The sequence below is a fragment of the Telmatherina bonti genome, assembly GCF_933228915.1.
Source record: "Telmatherina bonti genome assembly, chromosome: 24".
In the NCBI taxonomy this organism is placed as follows: domain Eukaryota; kingdom Metazoa; phylum Chordata; class Actinopteri; order Atheriniformes; family Telmatherinidae; genus Telmatherina; species Telmatherina bonti.
The window spans coordinates 5,945,612-5,968,696 of record NC_136633.1 but is presented as its reverse complement, the minus strand read 5'-3'; the positions used below and the strand labels follow the sequence as shown (position 1 = coordinate 5,968,696).

At 46.1% G+C, this 23,085-nt stretch overlaps 1 pseudogene across 1 annotated transcript; it reads left to right on the top strand.

Moving 5' to 3' along the window:
- Nucleotides 1-7,893: 7,893 nt before the first annotated feature.
- On the top strand, nucleotides 7,894-8,960 carry LOC306773911 (Fc receptor-like B; annotated as a pseudogene). Its single transcript has 4 exons — nucleotides 7,894-8,212; nucleotides 8,292-8,534; nucleotides 8,609-8,767; nucleotides 8,857-8,960. The product of its transcript is annotated as an Fc receptor-like B (transcript).
- Nucleotides 8,961-23,085: the final 14,125 nt, after the last annotated feature.

The following is a 23,085-nucleotide window of genomic DNA, read 5'->3' as shown; positions in this document are numbered from 1 at the left end:
CTTCTTCTTCATGGCTTTGTGTCGGTGCGTCAGCGCCGCCAAGAGGAGGAGACGGTGTACTGCTGCTGAGTGTCCCTCATCAGTCCGAGGGGTTGAAGCTCATTTCCACACTGTCAGGAAGATTAGTCAGCAATGGGGAGAAAGAGCAAGTGTTTTCTTTTTTTGTTTTTATATCAAATCAAACTTTATTTATGAATCACTTTTCATACACCCAGAAACACAAAAGGCTTTTCACGATAAAAAAACGATTTGTGAATATTAAAATAGAGCCGTTACACACCAAAGTACTCTGTCCTAGGATAAGCTCTGTCAGGTTCACATCTAATGTCTGGGAAAACTGGCACTCCTGCCTATATTTGTAATTCTTCTTGCATTGCACTTCTTTGAGCGCAGTGTTTTTCAACCACTGTGCCGTGGCCCACTAGTGTGCCGTAAGAGATTATCAGGTGTGCCCTGAGAAATGAGCCAATTTCACCTGATTGGTCTAAAAAGCAGCAACGTGGTCATCCAAAGAGCCCCAGGTGAAAGATAATAACATTCTTTTTTCTTGTCTTTATTTTCTATTCAAGACACTTTGACAAGATGGCTTTATATGAATAATATGGGCGTTTTTTAAAAAAAAAAAGAAAAGAAAAGAAAATATTTTAGTTTGTGTTGTGCCTTGTGAGTTTCCAGTGAAAAAAGGTGTGCCCTGGCTCAAAAAAGGTTGAAAAACAGTTTTATTGTATCTACCATTTTATTTTCAATTTGATTTTCTTTTTTTTTTTTTTTTATTTCTATGGACCTGGATTCTGTGTCCTTAAAGCTTGAATTGAACTGAATTGAATATTCAGTTAAAAAAAAAAAAAAAAAACACCACAAAATAATCTTTACACATGCATACATGAACACCAAACCCAAGACAATTAGCCAATAACTACTTTCAAAAGTCGCCTCTTTTCATTTATTTGTGATTTAACAACTTAACCGATATGTAGCGAACAGAAACCGTTAATGTCGGGTTAAGTAAATGAAAACAGGGACAAAGAGTATAAAAACACTACAAATATATGAATATATTTACTTGTGCATACACACATACATTGATACATCAGTTAAAGCCTCAATGAGAAAAGTATGAAGTAAGAGAAAAAGAATTATATTTCCAAAATATATTTCGTTTTTAAAGATTATTAATGGTGTTGTTATGCTGAAGTCCGATACGAAGGATTCACACACAGACTCAGCTCAGCGTTCCAAACACGATGTTATTGGGCCTCTCCAGATCCGGATATTTTCTGAGAGGAATATGGAAGACAGGTTGGCAGGCAGACAAGCAGGGAGGCAAACTGACAGGCTGGGAAGCGAACAGGCGGGCGGGCAGAAGGGTAGCAATCAGGCAGACAGGATTTCTACTGGGAAAAAAACACAAACAGGTTATCGACTTGAAAATGCCACTGAGAAGAATTCTCAAGGCTGAGAGTTGTACCGCAGGGTGAAACAACAATCTGAGGCTGAGCTGTCCTTAAGTAGTCTGCCGCTGATTGTCTGAACGAGGTGTAATCCATCGTGATGAGCACAAGCCACGCCCACCACTGCCACACACAGGAGAGGCACCATAACAGTTGTATTGAAAACGTTAATTCCACATGTTTCTGCCAGGCATGAAACCTGATTCTTCCTCATCAATAATATCTAACTCTGATTTTAATCTTTTGGCGAAGATCCTGGCGAATATCTTTGCATCGTTGTTTAGTAAACAAACTGGTCTCCAGTTCTCAATACTTCACTTATCTTTGTTTGGTTTGGATAAGGCCTTGCCGAAGGGTGGATGGTAATTCTCCTTTGTCTACGGCTTCTTCAGAAACTAAGAATGTCCTGAATGTTGAATAAAATCCACCGATGGAAGGATCACTTGTCTTTTAGAGAGCCTTACACTTCTGAACCTCTGCTAAACTGATCTTCTGGTCACAAGTTAAAATCCTTCATCACTGCCTCTTGTATCCTCTTCGATACCTTTAATAAATGCATCAATGCTGATGTGAACTGTGTGGCTTTGTCACTGAACAGCTCTAATGGAATTCCCCATCTCTCAAATATCAGCTTGAGTTTGTCAGTAATGCCATGTCGCCATGTTGGCAGCGTCATGTGCGTCGTCTCGCCCGGAAAATACAAATATGGGCAAAGAGGTGGAGCTGAGAGGGCAGCCGTGAGCGTCATGGTGGAGCTTTCTGTAGCTAAAAGCTAACTGAGCTAACCCAGAGATAATTGGAGCTAACCAGCTAATGGAGGTAAGCGGGCTAAAGCTAAGCCACGTTGTTAACCGGCTAAAAACCGCAGTTGTTCACCGTTCTTACTTGAAGCAGGAGATTGGTACCTGTCAATCAAAAGGACACGCCCCTAAATTTGCCGAACTTCGAGATTAAATTACTTTGAAACGGGCGAATTAGAAAAAAATTCACACCCCCCACAAGAAGGTAAACCTGACCTATAAACCGAAAATGGATTTTTGAACCAGGCTGTAAACGTGTTTATTTCTGCCATGAAGTTGGCCTTTTTAACATGGGACTCTATGGGGATTTGCTCTGGTTTGCAGCCCCTAGTGGATGAAAGAGGAAACTGCAGTTTTATGCACTTCCGCATAGGCTTCACTTCTAACCACCGGAGGTTGCCGCTTGGTTCTGAGCTTGGTAGTGGGAGCCTAGATAAACAGTCTACATTCTCATGACCAGGTTTGTACTGGATGCTGTAGTTGAATGATAACAGTCTGGATGACCATCTGGCTATCTGCATACCTGCACGACCTTGACCCCTGTAGGCAAGAAGGGTTGTGAGAGGAATGTGATCAGTTCGTAATGTGAAATATCTCCCCCACAAATATGTTCTCCACTTTTCTGTTGCCCATACACAATCCAAGGTCTCCTTTTCCACTGTGGAGAACTTTCTCTCTGCCTGGTTGAGTGTATGTGATGCAAAAGCAACCATCCTCTCAACTCCATCTTGTCTGTGTGAGGACTGCTCCGAGGCCATAGTCAGACACATCTGTTGTAACCACAGTGGGCAACTTTGGGTTGAATAGAGACAGTGCATGGCTGTTAACTATGAGCTCTTTAACAGTGTCAAAGTTGTTTAGTGCCTCCGGTGTCCATAGGAATGTGTCTGCTCTCCTCAGGAGTGCTCTCAGGGGTTCGACCACTGCTGCACAGTCTGGTATGAATTTTGAGTACCAAGACGTTAGTTCCAAAAACGACCTCAGGTTGGTCAAGTCTGTAGGTGGAGGTGCTTGAGAAAAAGCAGTCACTTGTGATGCATCTGGCTGCAGTCCTTTTCCTGACACAGTGTCCCAGGAATGATAGTTCTGTTTGTCTGAAGTTGTATTTGGAATGATTAATTTTGAGCCCAGCCTCATTTATACACAAGTGCAGCCTTCAGTCTTTTATCATGCTCCTCTTTTGTTGCACCTGCAACAATGACATTGTCAAGGTAACACTCGACCCCTGGCAAATCTTTTAGTATGGTTGACATCATTCTCTGGAAACAGCTGGGCGCCGATGCTAGTCCAACTTGCATCCGCTTGAAACAAAACAAGCCATCATGTGTAATGAAGGTGGTCAGGCTGTGGCTGTCTTCGTGTAGCGGCAACTGATGATATGTACTTTGGAGATCTAATGTGGAAAACGGCGTTGCTCCTCTGAGTTCTGCAAACATTTCCTCCATGTGAGGTAGTGGAAAACTGTCCACTATGACTACCTTGTTAGGTTCTCTCGGATCTACACAAAGCCTTTGGTCTGGTCTGTCTTTTCTAGTCGTGACTACTTTGGGTGAAATCCACTCAGATGACTCTACTGGTTCCATGACGTCCTGTGCTACTAGTTTCCTCAGCTCCTTAGACACTGCTTCTCTGACTGATAAATGTAACCTGCATTGTTTCTGTTGTACTGGTGCAACTTCTGGACGTATTTTCACTCTATGGATGAATCCTTTAGCACAGCCTAACTCTTCTATTGCTACATTTGCTATGGAAGGGTCACACTGCTTGTTAGGCTTTGATGTAACTTGACCATTTTTAACTTGCATTCGTAGTAAGGAGAATAAGTCCCTGCCTAAAACTGCAGACCCTGGTTCCACAACATAGAGCATGTCATTCGCCTTCCGTTCCCCAAATGTTACATTTCCTTGTAAGCACCCCTTCACAGCAATAGGATTTCCACCATAATCCTTTTGCTTGAGTGTAGGTTCCTTAAGAGAGGCCTTTGGAAACTGCTCTGTAGCTAGAGTTTCTGGCAAGATGGACACTGCTAATCCTGTGTCTACCATAAGCTTAATGTCCTGACATCCTGTTCCTAAAGCATCCACTTTTACTGTGCACATGATGCTATTCTGGCTGTAAGCATTCCTATTAAAGATAGTGAAATTGGAATAGTCCCAGAAGTGACTGACGTGTTATTTCCCCAAATGTCCCTTCTTTTTGCATGAGTTGCATAGAACCTCTTTTGCAGGGCATCTTTGAAAGTTTGCAGTGTGTTGGGTGGACCCACATCTGTAACATGCCTTCCTTTGCTCAGTTTGAAGAGATTTATGTGGTCCTTGCCTTTCTTAAACTTCCTGTACCGTTGTCCTTGGATCACAGCGGTATCTGTCACACCCTCACACATGGCTTTTGGTTCCGACACAGCGGTTTCAATTTGTCTTGCAATTGCTAATGCCTTGGCTAGGGTGAGGGGTACCTCCAGCAATAAACGTTCCCTGATGCCAAGACGTTGTCTTCGTTGTCTGAAGTGGTAATATTCTGGCACTACGTTCACTTTTGGTGTAAAAACGTTTGTCAGAGCCACCAACACTGTCTCATTTTTGTCATCAGTGACCATCAAAGTGTAAAAAAGTCTGATCTTCCACTCCCAAACAATGAATAAGCAGAGCTCGCTTACGTGCCTCAGGCAAGTCTGGTCCCAACATTGCTAGCAGGTAATTGTCAAAAGTCCGGATCCATGCCTTGAACAGGATTGGCGGTTCTCCGACATTTTGTAGAAAGAGTGTTGGCTGGATTAGTGTTGGCTAATTTGTGGTGTCTGCAGAAAGTAACTGTAGTTACTTTTTTTCCACTCTTATTTATTTCTTAAGCATCAGAACAGACACGGTTCACAACGTGGCAGTTTCATTTTCTCTTCTTCATCTCTCTCCCTCTTTCATACTGCCCTCTATTGTTTAGGCAGAACACCACATGCTTGTCGTCAAGAAATTTCTCAAACAAAAAATCCACTACAATGAAGAAACTCTTACCCTCACGCACACAGATCCACTGCAATCCCTTGGCAGAGGCCACTGGGCAGGGGATTGTTGCCAGTGGTCCACCCCTCTGTGCAGGTTTGTGTTTCGCACAGAAGTTGCATGTTCTCACCGTCTTGGTAAGTTGGGCTCTGATGCGAGGCCACCAGACAGTCAGCCTGGCTCGTTCCCCACACTTGTTTAGTCCCTAGTGACCTTCATGGAGCTGGTTTAGGATATTAGATTTGAGTGCTACTGGGATTACGAAGCAATCTTTGCACAGTATTAGTCTATCTGTTTCAGAAAGGTGGGCCCGAGTCGTGTGAAATCCTTGCAGGGGTGAGATCTTGGCCATCAACTGTGGACAATCCTTTCTGATGAAGGGACTCACTTTTTGTGGTTTGGCATCGCCCCGTGTGGCACTGTAGATGCCCTCAAGCTTGGGGGACTTGACTGGCTTGCTAGTCACCATAGTGTTGACTTGCGCTCTGACCTGTCCATCAGTGTCTGACAAGTAATCTCCATCCCAGGGCCATCTCAAGAGCGCATCTGCTCTCCACCAGCTGTTTACCTGTGATATTTTCAGCGATGACTTTCAATCGCATCCGGGCGAATAAGTAGCCTCCGACATCTTAACAGGGTTTTTTCAGGTCTCGTGTTAATCAAGGGCACTAAAGGCTTGTGGTCAGGCTTTTCCCATTCCCTGGGTGAAGTGTTCACAGGTCCTCACACATGCTAAGTACTCCTTCTCTATCTAGGGATATTTTTATTCCACATCTGTCAGGGTGTGAGAAAAGAAGGCGACGGCCAGCAGCTCTCCATCGTGGTCCTGAAGCAGGGCACCACTCAGGCCATAGCTGCTGGCATCTAGGCTGACCACTGATGGCCGGCCTACCTCATCGTTTGTGCTGATGCCAAGACAAATGCTGCTTTCGCTTTGCTGAATGCCTGCTCCTGAGGCTCCCCTCAGACCCCCACAGTCTCTTTTCTAAGCAAGCTAGTGAGCGGGTGCTGCATGATGGACAGGCCAGGAAGGAATTTGCCCAAATAGTTTATCAATCCCAACACGGACTCTGGTTCACATTTGTAGGACAGGGTGGTATGATAATGGCTTCCACCTTTCTTTTATCGGGATTCCCCCATCAGCGCTGTTTATCTGCCCGAAGAACAGCAGCTCAAACTGCACCTACCTTTATCGAGCTTGAGGCCTGATGCCTCGATGGTGCGTAACACTACATCCAGACGGCAGTTGTGTTCCTTCCCATTAGACTCGCAGACAAGTGTGCCGTCCATCACACCGATGGTCCCTTCTAGACCCTTCAGCAGTTTACTCATAAGTTGCTGGAAAATGTCAGGCGCTGATGTAATTGAATTGACAAATGTTGTTCAATATTTGCCCATAGGAAACGGAAACAAGGTTAACGTGAGCTCTGCCCTCAGGAGTTATTCATGTGGTCCATTTCTGGCAGCTGGGGTCCAACGGGATCTGCAAGAACCCACTTGATGCTCCTAAGGTGGAAGGACCTCAGCTCTGGCTAACTTGTGTATTATATTGTCCAGTGTGGGCTGTATGTGGCTCTCACTTGACTCTCTTAGTTATTTTAAATTCACTCTGACCTCCTCCTTGTTTCACTTTGGAACTGGCTACATTGGTGCACACCTGTCTGTAGGTTCAGTGAGCTGCTCTATAATCCCTGGGTTGAACATCCACTTTGGTTCTTTTCCAACTTTTGGGGGAAGTGTAAAAGGAGATTCTCTATGGTGTGTTCACACTGTACGGCACAGCATCGTCTGACTCCATTTTGACACCCTCACAGTTCAGTAATCCCATTTCTCTGAATACATAACCTGTCAGACTATTGGTGATTTAATTTACTCTTCCAACCAGTTCCATTCACTTCACCACAGACCTGCCTAGCAAGTTAGATTGGAGTCAGTTCCACATGTCTTCCCTTACTGCTAGCTTAACTCCTGGCCGGCTTCCTACGGAAGCCCCAGATGCACATTAAACTATCTCACAATACCTGGCAATCAGGGCTGTAAATGGGATACATGTGGTGGTGAAGGCTCTCAATGCCAGGGGTCCCAGACTGCAGCAACGGGGAGATGAAGAGAGAGAGAGAAGAGCAGTTTTTATTATGATTAAACGTCAAATCTGTCTTTACTGGGTACAAACAGAGACTCTGGTTCAGGTGTGTCTCTGCTGTTCCAGGTCTCCTCTCTGAGACATACTGGACATTTCTTTAGAGCAGTCCTGATGTGGAGGAAATATGGAAAACATCTGAAGTTCAGCATCTTTTCCATCATCCAGCTTCATGTTTCCATAGAAACATGTCAGAAAGAGAACCTGCTCTGCTTGTAGCAGGAGAAGAAGAGAATGATCCTGCATCAGCGACACGTCTTTCACACCCTGCACTGACAGATAAAAGCTGCTGCTAGAAGAGGAAGGCGACCTCGCTCACCATGTTTCTTCCTGATGAACCCTGCAGATAAACGACTGGAAGCTTCTCTGCTGGTCAGAGAACATTTTGGTCTCCTGCTCAAAGTGTTTGTCTCTCCTTCTGTCCAGAAGTCTGAAACCTTTACCAGAGTCAACTTTCTCATCCACACTCAGTTTTTCACTTCATTAGTTCCTCCAAACTGTCTGAGATGATTTCATGTCACATTGATGGAAAAGATCATCGTTGTGTCATTTCATCCCTCTCAGCTCGTCTGACCATCAGTCCCAGCAGATCGCAGGTTTTTGAAGGAGTCTCTGTGTCTCTGATCTGTGAGGACGACGACGGCTCTGCTGGATGGACGGTGAGGAGAAACACAACCAGACCACAGTCTGAGTGTGGAGATAGATGGGGAGAAGCATCCGGTCCCTCCTGTAACATCCGCTACACCGTCCAGTCAGACACTGGAGTGTACTGGTGTGAGTCCAGAGAGGGAGCAACCAGTAACAGCATCAACCTGACTGTCACTGGTAAGATGAGACTGTGGAGTTAGTGGTGATGAAGCTGTGTGGAAATGGATGAAATGCTGGAGTTTGTCTCTGTGTTGAGGTGGATCAGTGATCCTGCAGAGTCCTGTCCTCCCTGTGATGGAGGGAGATGACCTCACTCTGAGCTGTCAATCAAAGCCTCCCTCCAACCTCCCAGCTGCTTTCTAGAAAGATGGCTCCCTCATCAGGACGGAGTCTACAGGTCACATGACCCTCCACCATGTTAGCAGGTCTGATGAAGGTCTCTACAGGTGTAGCATCAGCAGTCATGGAGAGTCTCCACCCAGCTGGATCTCTGTCACAGGTGAGGAGCTTCACTCTCATTTCAACACTTCTTTCATCCAACACTCACCTGACCAGGTGGGATTCTCTCTGCAGGTAAACCTACAACCACAGCCCCGCCCACTACTGCAGCTCCGCCCCCTGCCTCATCCTCCTGCTGTCTTGGCTTCATGGTTCTCCTCCACCTGCTGGTGTTCTGTCCGTACTTCATCTCCACTCTCCTCATGCTATCTTCATATCCACACAGAGACAAAGGTAACTCTGAAGCCTCATCACTGACCTGCCAGTCAATCAATCAATCAATCAATCATCATGGCGTTCTCTCTAACCTGCTCTGTCTGCAGGACGTGACCTGCCCATCACCATGGAGATGACTCCATCCTTCCAGGCTGAGCAGGGATTGGCTGATGACTATGATGATGTCACCACAGAGCATCATTTAAACTGAGCTGAACATCTCATCTCTCTCTTCTCCTGATGGTCTAGTTCTGCTCTAGTTCACATGCTTTTAATTCTCCTTCTTTTTCTTTTGAGATAAAAATGAGATTATTTCCAATCTCATCACCGCTTTTCCTGCTTCCCAAAGAATACATGCTGATGTCCCTGGTGTGTCTTTATTTTCTATAAACAGACCTTTCCCTTTTGAGGTCACTGATGAAGTCAGGATCTTTACATGGTGATGTATTAAACCTCCAGTTTCTAGAAGGTGGTTTAGTTTTCTTTTCAGTTAAGTGAAATGAAACCGCTGCAGGTCGCTGATAACGATGGGATGGATTGTAGTTTATGATATATTGTTTGTCATGGAGTTGTTACAAAGAAATAGTTTATTCTAGCGGTGAGGTGCTGTGAGCACCAAACATCTCGAAGACCAAAATCCTCCATGTAGTGTTTAACAACTTGACTGTCAAAGCCGATGGTTTCCTGTTGTCCTTCCCGTCCATTCCTGAGTTTAAGGCCATGTTGAGATCGCCTCCTATAATAAGTGTTTTATCTAAGTGGAAGAAAAGAGGGAGTGAAAAAAAGAGGCATCATCAACATTTGGACCATATATATATATATATATATTTGGGATGCATAACTTCATGTTTCGAATGGATATTGTGACTTTTGTAAATCTTCCATCTGGATCTATAATTATATTATTAGAAGTAAAATGAACTCTCTGTTTATTAGAATGGCTACTCCTGTTTGTTTGGAACTGAAACAGGCTGAAAACACGTGAGGGAACTGTGCTGTAGAAAGTATATTAGCTGTTTTGTTTTTTTTTAGCAGGACAATGTTTGCCTGTAAATCCTTCAGTCTATTAAACACCTCTTCTCCCTGGAACCAGCTCCATGTATAGTCCATGTGACAAACCTCAGCGAGGTCATGCTCAGGATACTGAAGTGTTTCTATAAAAATATTTGTCTGTGTCTGTCTGTGTGTGTCCATTTAATGATGTGTGTAAACTTTGTGTGTCAGTGAGACCACCTTTGTGTGTAATATCCCCATAGGTCTGTAGATGTTTATTGTCTCCACATGCTTGAAGTGTGTGTGTGTGTGTGTGTGTGTGTGTGTGTGTGTGTGTGTGTGTGTGTGTGTGTGTGTGTGTGTGTGAATTTTGGTTGAGTGTTGATGTGAGTAAACATGCTCTGTGTTGCAGGTATGTTGGGAATCTGGGGCCCCGTGAAAGGCCACAGCATTGGCCCCACCACTAGGTTGCAAACTTTTCAGTAGACTGATGTTTATGGTATTCATCTACAATATTCACCTATGAGTTTACATGGAAACAATTCCAATTGGAGGTTTACATGAAACACGTCCTTACTTAATTCTGCTTTAGAGCGGCTGGTTAGGAAGGGTTCTGATTGGACATGGGGCAAACATGACGTATTGACCTCTACCAGAAATAAAGTTTGCTTCCTGCTTCAATCTTTTCGGTCGTAACATGGAAAACTACATACCAAGTACTAGTTTTGTCGCTATTTTGATTATAATTTTGACGTATCAGCTTGACACGAGCAGACTGCTTCACTTAATTCTGATCGTTCAGCTGCTGAATGATCAGAATTAACTTAGAGTGGAATGGTTTCCATGTTGGAGGAATTAATCCAGATTTAAAATGGGAACAAACCAGCCACTTACTTCAGAATTAAGTTTAATCCCAAATTGACTTTTGCATTAGGAATTAGCTGTTTAAACTGACAAAAAATGACCATGTAAAGTGGATTTAACTTTTATGTGGAATTAAAGAGGAGTTAAAACCCCCATGTAAACATCGCCAGTGTGGCTGAACATGTCCTAACGAGTTCAGACAGCATTAATTCTGTCACCAGCAGATGGTGTTGTAGGGATTTCTCACAGTTCCAGTATCCAGACCAAGGCCTTATCAACTTCACTCTTGCTTCATGGACCTCCGCAGAAGGGACAATAACATCACCATTAAACTCTACACGATCCACGACAAGCACATGACTTCCACACGGTTTAACAGTTGACGATGTAGTCATGTTTTGTGCTGTCCTAAGTAAAGGAGTGATCAGGTAATCAATTAATCAAACTTAAAGATTGAAATGAATTTTACATTCTTTGTTGTGCCAATTTATTGGACATAAAGTTTTGCTCATTAGGCTACGTGAAGTTGTGATTACATGGATCTCTGCTAACATGAAGAAAAAATACTTCACACAAAGTGCAATATGCACAATACTTAGCTTTTGTGAAAACAATTTATCATAAAGAAGATTTCTGTGTAAAGAAGGTGCAACATTGAACTTTACAAATAACTCCTGTTTCACTTCACCTGCATGTGGTAAGAAGGGAGGAGTGGGATGAATTCATATTTATACTGTGGTCAATAATAGTTGGGCAAGTTCAATTATTGTCTTAACATTCCGTTAGGGCCGTTACCATAGCAACATGTTAATCAGCTGACTTTGGACAGGTGAGTGGGAAAGAAATAAACATCTGATATAAAATTTACCGTGGTGGGATGCTACGCGTCGTGCCATGACATGTGGCTCCTCGTTGTTTAATATTTGTTGGACTGTGAATGTAAGAAATGTATATATTTTCAAAAATAACCGTTTCCTGCTATATATTATTCTGTGTGTGCATTAACTTTTCATCCATTGAAAAAACGTTTTCAGTGGCCATACATGGTATTTCTACAGGCTAATACAGCATATAACTAAATGATCCTGCTCTCTGATGCTGTTAGATGTCAGAGAGTCCACTGTGCACGACTAAACAGTCACTGCCACGTAAAACTTGCCTTGTAAACATCTTTACTGACGCTGCAGCCAACGATCCGCCTCATCACGTTTGCCAAGTGCTTTTCAATTTGCACACAGAGTAGCCAACTGGGTACAGAAGACATTTTTAAAAGTCTTCCGATGAGCGCAGTAATGTGGCAACTGTGACTGCACAACACGCAGGCGCAGAGGGGAGGAGGCTGAAACCTGCACAGATTCTGCCTGAAAGGTTGTTTTTACTGGCTGTTGTGTATTCTGTGTTTAAATTTGTTCATAATTTTTAAATTGAGGGTTGATGTGTGTGACCGACATGTGGCTGTTGGAAAATGATGAAAATATGGACCAAAGTGCATCCCATATGGGTTCAATCTGGGACACAACTTCTGTCTGTCAATTAAAGGACAATTCCATATTTTACAGGATGGGTGTTACGTCCCCTGGGAGGGGCGCAACCTGACGACCACAGAGGGAGACAGGACAAGTATAGAGGGTTGACACGTTTATTTACAAGTTTTGGATATGGCAGGATTATGGAACCTGTGGGAGAGGATGGGACATTTAGGCTGTGCCAAAATCAAAGAAAACAATAAAACAAAATGAGGCCTAACTCAAACTGTATCTGTGAACCAAATGAAAACCAAATAAACTCCTAACTGATCTAATAACCAGCTTGACCAAAACGTTTACAAGGGGTGGCAACAGCCTCTAGCCCTAGTGTGTCTATACAATGTTTTCTACATGTGGAAAATGTAAAGGGCGCCCCAACTTACCTGGTCCTCATGCCTCCCCACGTACCTGTTCCACCATGCCATTAACAAACACAAGCCAAAACAAAGAAGAGCCTGATGGCCTCCAGGTGCTGCTCTTTTAAAGGGTGCCTTTAGTGCTGATTGGAGCATCTGAATTTGAACCAGCCAATAGATCCCAGGCTAGGCAGATCTCCACTTCAGCTACTTGGAAACACCTGGAGATAACAGGGATGACAAGTTTGATGATGCACGTAACAATGGGTGACAACCCTATCCATAACTGTGGGATTCATACCAACCACTCACATCATCTGTCTTAGATGTAAGACATGGTTTGTAATTATTACCAGTTTTGACCTCTTTCCAGAAGTCATTAACAAGATGTTTTTACAGTTTTCTTCTGAGTGAATCTGACCTCATGGCATTTTGTTTTTTTTAATATCACAAGGTGCATGTTTAAATCAAGCAAAAGGTGTTTTTACTTTAACATAACATGGAGCCGTGCCTTCTACTGCATGACTCGGCCCATATTTAAAAGCATGTCGGTGCTCTGCATGAAGCTCGTCTTCATGATCCTTCCAACCCGGCTTAGCATAACTCACACTGTCTGATGTTTATATCCCGGCCTGCTCGACATACCGAGGAACTCCACATTAGCTTCAGACAGGGAGCATAATTCTTAACATTCATAACCCATTAAGGCATCTTTTGGGGCCCAACACCAGCCAGCAACGCATCAGGATAATTTATTACGATCTTTCTTAGTCAGTTTGGACCAAACTATTTTCCCTACATCAACGCCATTATCCACAGACAACAGCCTGGTATACTACCTGTTCACCACCATGACAACGTTAGTAACCAGACCATAATCAGTTTTATCACATTCATGGAGTCATGTTGTGCAGAGGCATTGTTTCCATGGCGATTTATCAGTTTCACAGTAGCTGACATGCAGCCCACATCTGGACACATGTTGCCTCCATTCTGCAACTGGATGGAATGAGGAAACAGCTCCTTGTTGTGTGTCCCAGTTATGTCTTCTTTTCTCTGCAGCACAAACAGTTTAAATCTAGAAAAGAGGTAATAAACACAGATGTGCAAACATCATGACATGGACCCCCAGTGCAGAAGCTCCCCATCAGGAACACTGACGAATACGTAAATAAGTAAAAGGAAGCAGGTTAAAATAAATAAAGGAAATATCAACTAAAACAATAAATACTCAGTAAAAGCCAAATAAACAAGATGGAAATTTGTTTAATAAAATGATAGTTATAAAAATATTTAAAAGAAAAAGTATTACAGTAAAATTAGCTGTGAATCAACTGTTTAGACTTTTAGAATCAAATCATTTAAATTAAGAATTCATTTAATGAACTTTTCTTAGAATTTATTAGAGTTGCTAGACATAAGAGATTGTAAGGAGCAGGGAATGGACCCAAAAGCAGCTCCTGAGACTTAGTTCCTGAAAGCAGCACAAGAGATCCGGGCAAATTTCCAGACTTTATTTGAATCAGTTTAGTGTTGGAGTCGTATTTAGTGTTCTGGTCTCCAGCGTCCCAAGCAGGGTAATATCCTCCAGGCCAACTGTGCAGGTAGGAAGCAAAAGTGGTGTTAGGGAAGAAAACCAGTAACTCACAGTTGCTGGTCCTCCAGGACAGAAACTGAGAAGCCTGTGGGGTGCAGATTCCAGGTGTTAAGCAGAACGTGGTAGTCAGTGGCAGATCAGGAGCGCTGGAAGGTCAGGCACGAAGGCCATGACAATCTGGTAACGAGTGAGTGGTGGAGGCTGCATACATACAGGCTGAACTAATGATGAAGAGGTGGCCGGTGAGGGCAGTTAACTGGTGAGGGGTGTGGTTTAGCAGCAAAGCAGAAAGAAACAGGGCTAATTGTGGCACACAGGCTGTGTCTCATTCAGCGCACTAACACTACTTCGCGCACTATGTTTCAGTGCGTTTACACTGACTTTTGTACAAAAACTCAGTGCACTGAAAGTACCCGGATGCTGCCCTAAACCCGCCCATAAATGCAGTGTGGAACAATGGACACTAAATCGACGCCATTTTGCTGACGTAGCGGAAGAGGATGGACTTTCCATCAGTTTACCAGGTAAATAATGGCGGAGTTTAACGCCGGTCCAGGCGGGGATTCATTTGTATAAATGTAAGTATTAAATTATTCCGTTATGATTGTGATGTACTCTGGGATCCTGAAAGACGGACCTCCACCTGGTCTCTGGGATCCTGAAAGATGGACCTCCACCTGGTCTCTAGGATCCTGAAAGACGGACCTCCACCTGGTCTCTGGGATCCTGAAAGACGGACCTCCACCTTGGTCTCTAGGATCCTAAAAGACAGACCTCCACCTGGTCTCTAGGATCCTAAAAGACAGACCTCCACCTGGTCTCTAGGATCCTGAAAGACGGACCTCCACCTGGTCTCTAGGATCCTGAAAGACGGACCTCCACCTGGTCTCTAGGATCCTGAAAGACGGACCTCCACCTGGTCTCTAGGATCTTGAAAGACGGACCTCCACCTGGTCTCTAGGATCCTGAAAGACGGACCTCCACCTGGTCTCTAGGATCATGAAAGACGGACCTCCACCTGGTCTCTAGGATCCTGAAAGACCTCCACCTGGTCTCTAGGGTCCTGAAAGACGGACCTCCACCTGGTCTCTAGGATCATGAAAGACGGACCTCCACCTGGTCTTTAGGATCCTGAAAGACCTCCACCTGGTCTCTAGGGTCCTGAAAGTCGGACCTCCACCTGGTCTCTAGGATCATGAAAGACGGACCTCCACCTGGTCTTTAGGATCCTGAAAGACCTCCACCTGGTCTCTAGGGTCCTGAAAGACGGACCTCCACCTGGTCTCTAGGATCCTGAAAGACGGACCTCCGCCTGGTCTCTAGGATCCTGAAAGACGGACCTCCGCCTGGTCTCTAGGATCCTGAAAGACGGACCTCCACCTGGTCTCTAGGATCCTGAAAGACGGACCTCCACCTGGTCTCTAGGGTCCTGAAAGACGGACCTCCACCTGGTCTCTAGGATCATGAAAGACGGACCTCCACCTGGTCTCTAGGATCCTGAAAGACGGACCTCCACCTGGTCTCTGGGATCCTGAAAGACGGACCTCCACCTGGTCTCTAGGATCCTGAAAGACGGACCTCTACCTGGTCTCTAGGATCCTGAAAGACGGACCTCCACCTGGTCTCTAGGATCCTGAAAGACGGACCTCCACCTGGTCTCTAGGATCCTGAAAGACGGACCTCCACCTTGGTCTCTAGGATCCTGAAAGACGGACCTCCACCTGGTCTCTAGGATCCTGAAAGATGGACCTCCACCTGGTCTCTAGGATCCTGAAAGACGGACCTCCACCTGGTCTCTAGGATCCTGAAAGACGGACCTCCACCTGGTCTCAAGGATCCTGAAAGACGGACCTCCACCTGGTCTCTAGGATCATGAAAGACGGACCTCCACCTGGTCTTTAGGATCCTGAAAGACCTCCACCTGGTCTCTAGGATCCTGCAAGACGGACCTCCACCTGGTCTCTAGGATCCTGAAAGACGGACCTCCACCTGGTCTCTAGGATCATGAAAGACGGACCTCCACCTGGTCTCTAGGATCCTGAAAGACGGACCTCCACCTGGTCTCTAGGATCCTGAAAGACGGACCTCCACCTGGTCTTTAGGATCCTGAAAGACCTCCACCTGGTCTCTAGGGTCCTGAAAGACGGACCTCCACCTGGTCTCTAGGATCCTGAAAGACGGACCTCCACCTGGTCTCTAGGATCATGAAAGACGGACCTCCACCTGGTCTCTAGGGTCCTGAAAGACGGACCTCCACCTGGTCTCTAGGGTCCTGAAAGACGGACCTCCACCTGGTCTCTAGGATCCTGAAAGACCTCCACCTGGTCTCTAGGATCCTGAAAGACGGACCTCCACCTGGTCTCTAGGATCATGAAAGACGGACCTCCACCTGGTCTCTAGGATCCTGAAAGACGGACCTCCACCTGGTCTCTAGGATCCTGAAAGACCTCTACCTGGTCTCTAGGATCCTGAAAGACGGACCTCCACCTGGTCTCTAGGATCCTGAAAGACGGACCTCCACCTGGTCTCTAGGATCCTGAAAGACGGACCTCCACCTGGTCTCTAGGATCCTGAAAGACAGACCTCCACCTGGTCTTTAGGATCCTGAAAGACCTCCACCTGGTCTCTAGGGTCCTGAAAGACGGACCTCCACCTGGTCTCTAGGATCCTGAAAGACGGACCTCCACCTGGTCTCTAGGATCATGAAAGACGGACCTCCACCTGGTCTCTAGGATCCTGAAAGACGGACCTCCACCTGGTCTCTAGGATCATGAAAGACGGACCTCCACCTGGTCTCTAGGATCCTGAAAGACGGACCTCCACCTGGTCTCTAGGGTCCTGAAAGACGGACCTCCACCTGGTCTCTAGGATCCTGAAAGACCTCCACCTGGTCTCTAGGATCCTGAAAGACGGACCTCCACCTGGTCTCTAGGATCCTGAAAGACGGACCTCCACCTGGTCTCTAGGATCCTGAAAGACCTCCACCTGGTCTCTAGGATCCTGAAAGACCTCCACCTGGTCTCTAGGGTCCTGAAAGACGGACCTCCACCTGGTCTCTAGGATCCTGAAAGACGGACCTCCACCTGGTCTCTAGGATCCTGAAAGACGGACCTCCACCTGGTCTCTGGGATCCTGAAAGACGGACCTCCACCTGGTCTCTAGGATCCTGAAAGACGGACCTCTACCTGGTCTCTAGGATCCTGAAAGACGGACCTCCACCTGGTCTCTAGGATCCTGAAAGACGGACCTCCACCTGGTCTCTAGGATCCTGAAAGACGGACCTCCACCTGGTCTCTAGGATCCTGAAAGACCTCCACCTGGTCTCTAGGATCATGAAAGACGGACCTCCACCTGGTCTCTAGGATCCTGAAAGACCTCCACCTGGTCTCTAGGGTCCTGAAAGACGGACCTCCACCTGGTCTCTAGGATCCTGAAAGACGGACCTCCACCTGGTCTCTAGGATCATGAAAGACGGACCTCCACCTGGTCTCTAGGATCCTGAAAGACCTCCACCTGGTCTCTAGGATCCTGAAAGACGGACCTCCACCTGGTCTCTAGGGTCCTGAAAGACGGACCTCCACCTGGTCTCTAGGATCCTGAAAGACCTCCACCTGGTCTCTAGGATCCTGAAAGACCTCCACCTGGTCTCTAGGATCCTGAAAGACGGACCTCCACCTGGTCTCTAGGGTCCTGAAAGACGGACCTCCACCTGGTCTCTGGGATCCTGAAAGACGGACCTCCACCTGGTCTCTAGGGTCCTGAAAGACAGACCTCCACCAGGTCTCTAGGATCCTGAAAGACGGACCTCCACCTGGTCTCTAGGATCCTGAAAGACGGACCTCCACCTGGTCTCTAGGATCCTGAAAGACCTCCACCTGGTCTCTAGGATCCTGAAAGACGGACCTCCACCTGGTCTCTAGGGTCCTGAAAGACGGACCTCCACCTGGTCTCTGGGATCCTGAAAGACGGACCTCCACCTGGTCTCTAGGGTCCTGAAAGACAGACCTCCACCAGGTCTCTAGGATCCTGAAAGACGGACCTCCACCTGGTCTCTAGGATCCTGAAAGACGGACCTCCGCCTGGTCTCTAGGATCCTGAAAGACGGACCTCCGCCTGGTCTCTAGGATCCTGAAAGACGGACCTCCGCCTGGTCTCTAGGATCCTGAAAGACGGACCTCCACCTGGTCTCTAGGATCCTGAAAGACGGACCTCCACCTGGTCTCTAGGATCCTGAAAGACGGACCTCCACCTGGTCTCTAGGGTCCTGAAAGACGGACCTCCACCTGGTCTCTAGGATCCTGAAAGACGGACCTCCACCTGGTCTCTAGGATCCTGAAAGACGGACCTCCACCTGGTCTCTAGGATCCTGAAAGACGGACCTCCACCTGGTCTCTAGGATCCTGAAAGACGGACCTCCACCTGGTCTCTAGGGTCCTGAAAGACGGACCTCCACCTGGTCTCTAGGATCCTGAAAGACGGACCTCCACCTGGTCTCTAAGGTCCTGAAAGACGGACCTCCACCTGGTCTCTAGGATTCTGAAAGACGGACCTCCACCTGGTCTTTAGGATCCTGAAAGACGGACCTCCACCTGGTCTCTAGGGTCCTGAAAGACGGACCTCCACCTGGTCTCTAGGATTCTGAAAGACGGACCTCCACCTGGTCTCTAGGACCCTGAAAGACGGACCTCCACCTGGTCTCTAGGATCCTGAAAGACGGACCTCCACCTGGTCTCTAGGATCCTGAAAGACAGACCTCCACCTGGTCTCTAGGGTCCTGAAAGACGGACCTCCACCTGGTCTCTAGGATCCTGAAAGACGGACCTCCACCTGGTCTCTAAGGTCCTGAAAGACGGACCTCCACCTGGTCTCTAGGATTCTGAAAGACGGACCTCCACCTGGTCTCTAGGACCCTGAAAGACGGACCTCCACCTGGTCTCTAGGATCCTGAAAGACGGACCTCCACCTGGTCTCTAGGATCCTGAAAGACAGACCTCCACCTGGTCTCTAGGGTCCTGAAAGACGGACCTCCACCTGGTCTCTAGGATCCTGAAAGACGGACCTCCACCTGGTCTCTAGGATCCTGAAAGACCTCTCCACACACACCTGGCTTCTGACAGGCAGCAGGTGAAGCGAGCTTGCAGGTGGGTTCAGACAGGCTGCCTGAGGAGCGTCATGAGGAAGATGGACCGCTACAAGCAGGAGGAGATTCAATAAATGATTCAATAAAATGTTTCTATAACAACTTTGCTGCATCTCTGTGTCTTCTTTACAGCATTACATTCCCTACATTATCATTTATAATCCCTTTCCTGCTGCCAGATGTGCACAGCATCAGAGTAAACACCAGTTAAAACACACGTGTTTCATGTAAAGGACATTTTTATACTGAAAATATCTTTGCATATTTAAAAGCTGTTTTATTAGTGTTTTGATTTGCACTTTATTATACTAATAAGCCTGAGGGAGACATGCAGAGACATGACAGTCTGATGTTACTTTATACAGTTAACAACTGAGATAGATCACTCTAGTGTAGGCCATAATATATGATGATATGATACATAAAGTTATGTTTGCTGGATTTGTTCATATATTTATTACAACTTCCTAAAAAGAATTTAGTGGGACGAACCGTCTCTGAAACGATGAGCCAATAATGAAGCGAGACTGGGCACGTATGCAGGCGGGTCATACACGTTACAAGTAAATAAATATACGTACCAACTCATGTTCAGCCAATCGGAGGAGGATCCTTTGTCATCTTTAATGCGATGTAGTTTCATGAGAAAAGCAAATTCATTCTCGTAATTTAGCGCTTTGTTTTACTTTTGGCGGCAGAATAATTGTGGTCAAATGTGAGTTGGTCACCACCGGTTAGTGCACTACGTCCATGTTCCATTTGGGACAGCACTAACCCATCGTAGTGTGCACTACAGAGAAAAGTGCGTAGTGCGCACAATGCACTATACACTATGCACTAACGAATTGAGACACAGCCTAAATGTTCTCTTTCTTCCCTAAAAAAATCCACCATGTTTTGTTTCCACATTCTGTTTATTGTTGAAGGCAAAGAATAGCCAACTGCTAGCTAACCGTTAGCTTTCGCAGATAAAGCTTTATGATTGGACGACACCAAGCAGGGATGGAAGTTTGTACCTTACACTTTCTATAAGAAAACCAGATTCTAATATAATCTAAATCTGTGAATGTAGAAATCTTCCTCTTCTGTTCCTCCTGTCATGGTTCTGGTTTGTCTCACTGACTCCTGCCTTATCTGGGCGAGCTTCCTGCTCGCTGCAATTATCACCAATTATCTCCAGTCCACTTCAGCTGTTCTACTCCCCTCTGAAGCAACAAGCAACCCTCAGTTCTCTGCCAGATTAGCTGCTAGCCAGCCTTAACTCCTTTTCTTGCCTGTTTTTGTAGCTGTTTTCTGCCTCTGGCCCTTCCTGGATTGATTGGACCAGCTATGGATTTGGATTTGGATCTGACCCTGACCGCGTGCTTTCTTCCTCTGGCCCCTCACCATCATTAAATACCACAATCACCATTATTAAATATATTCTTGTCAATCCACTGGTCACTGGCTCTTGAGTCCAACATTCACCACCCATTACACCTCCAGGTGTAGCAGCAAGAAAACATCATCCTCCTCATCCAGATGTAACAATTCAATTCAACTTTATCTGTATAGCGCCACTTCACAACGATGTTGTCACACGGCCCTTTACATACACGAATCAACACCCACATCATTTCAAGCCAATTCATACATATGCTTTAATAGAAACCAACTGATTGCATCGAGTCATGACTTAGATGAGGGAAGTTCCATGTGACTGTTGGATTTGGCACTTTGGGGTGGAAAAGATTATTTTATAAGGATGAAATTTGTGGGTTGGAAAAAAACCAACCAGTGCATAAAACTGCTATTCTTCTGTTTGCGAACAGAAAGTAATGCTGATATTTTTAAAGGAAACAAACTGCAGCATTTTTACTGATGAGAGGACTGTGTCTGTCGATCAGAGGCCGAGCATCTTAGCCAGAAAGGTCCCTGTCCCAGTGTCACTCCCTGTCCCAGTATCCCCTCCCTGTCCCAGTGTCACTCCCTGTCCCAGTATCCCCTCCCTGTCCCAGTGTCACTCCCTGTCCCAGTATCCCATCTCAGTGTCCCCTCCCTGTCCCACTCTCACTCCCTGTCCCAGTATCCCGTCCCAGTGTCACTCCCTGTCCCAGTATCCCCTCCCTGTCCCAGTGTCACTCCCTGTCCCAGTATCCCATCTCAGTGTCCCCTCCCTGTCCCACTCTCACTCCCTGTCCCAGTATCCCGTCCCAGTGTCACTCCCTGTCCCAGTATCCACTCCCTGTCCCAGTGTCCCCTCCCTGTCCCACTGTCTCTCCCTGTCCCAGTATCCACTCCCTGTCCCAGTGTCCCCTCCCTGTCCCACTGTCTCTCCCTGTCCCAGTATCCCATCCCAGTGTCACTCCCTGTCCCAGTGTCCCTCCCTGTCCCAGTGTCCTCTCCCTGTCCCAGTATCCCGTCCCAGTGTCCCTCCCTGTCCCAGTGTCCTCTCCCTGTCCCAGTATCCCGTCCCAGTGTCACTCCCTGTCCCAGTGTCACTCCCTGTCCCAGTGTCCCCTCCCTGTCCCACTGTCACTCCCTGTCCCAGTATCCCGTCCCAGTGTCCCCTCACTGTCCCAGTGTCCCCTCCCTGTCCCAGTATCCACTCCCTGTCCCAGTGTCCCCTCCCTGTCCCAGTATCCACTCCCTGTCCCAGTGTCCCCTCCCTGTCCCAGTATCCACTCCCTGTCCCAGTGTCCCCTCCCTGTCCCAGTGTCACTCCCTGTCCCACTGTCACTCCCTGTCCCAGTGTCCCCTTCCTGTCCCAGTTTTCCTTCCCTGTCCCAGTGTCTTCTTTGTGTCCCCGTGAAGAAGAAGACAGCGTTGTGCTCAGGGCCACTTGGCATCATTACAGAACGTCTGTGGGGATTTCTTTTATCAGTTAAAAATATAAAATGAAACAAATTTTAAAGAAACTGAAACATGTTTGGTTCAAACCCCAAACATGTAAAGAAGCGAGGGGGACACAGTTGGACTCTTTGTGCTTTGCAAAGGGAAGAGCAGTTTCAGAGAACCGACCAGTCTGCAACTCTCTGTAACTTGCTCTCCTGAGCTTGGCCTTTTTATTTCCCAAAGCTGGGCCTTTTCACACACATTGGTTATTCAAGCCTTTTCATCAAACCTTCTAAGGTCATACTGTTGCTAAAGTTAAATAAAGCAAGTCATGCGAAGTGCTTACACAAAAGAGTTTTAAATAAAAATAAAGTTACATTATCTATTCAAAACATGAAGTTATGCATCACAAATATATATGGTCCAAATGTTAGTGATGCCTCTTTTTCTCCTTCTCTTCACAGTATGATCACTTAGATAACACACTTATTATAGGAGGCGATCTCAACATGGCCTTAAACTCAGGAATGGACGGGATGGACAACAGGAAACCATCGGCTTTGACAGTCAAGTTGTTAAACACTACATGGAGGATTTTGGTCTTCGAGATGTTTGGTGCTCACAGCACCTCACTGCTAGAAAGGAAACCTACTTCTCATCAGTACACCACTCATACTCCAGAATAGACTATTTCCTTGTCCTTTCCTTCATAAACTACAATCCATCCCATCGTTATCAGCGACCTGCAGCGGTTTCATTTCATTTAACTGAAAAGAAAACTAAACCACCTTCTAGAAACTGGAGGTTTAATACATCACCATGTAAAGATCCTGACTTCATCAGTGACCTCAAAAGGGAAAGGTCTGTTTATAGAAAATAAAGACACACCAGGGACATCAGCATGTATTCTTTGGGAAGCAGGAAAAGCGGTGATGAGATTGGAAATAATCTCATTTTTATCTCAAAAGAAAAAGAAGGAGAATTAAAAGCATGTGAACTAGAGCAGAACTAGACCACCAGGAGAAGAGAGAGATGAGATGTTCAGC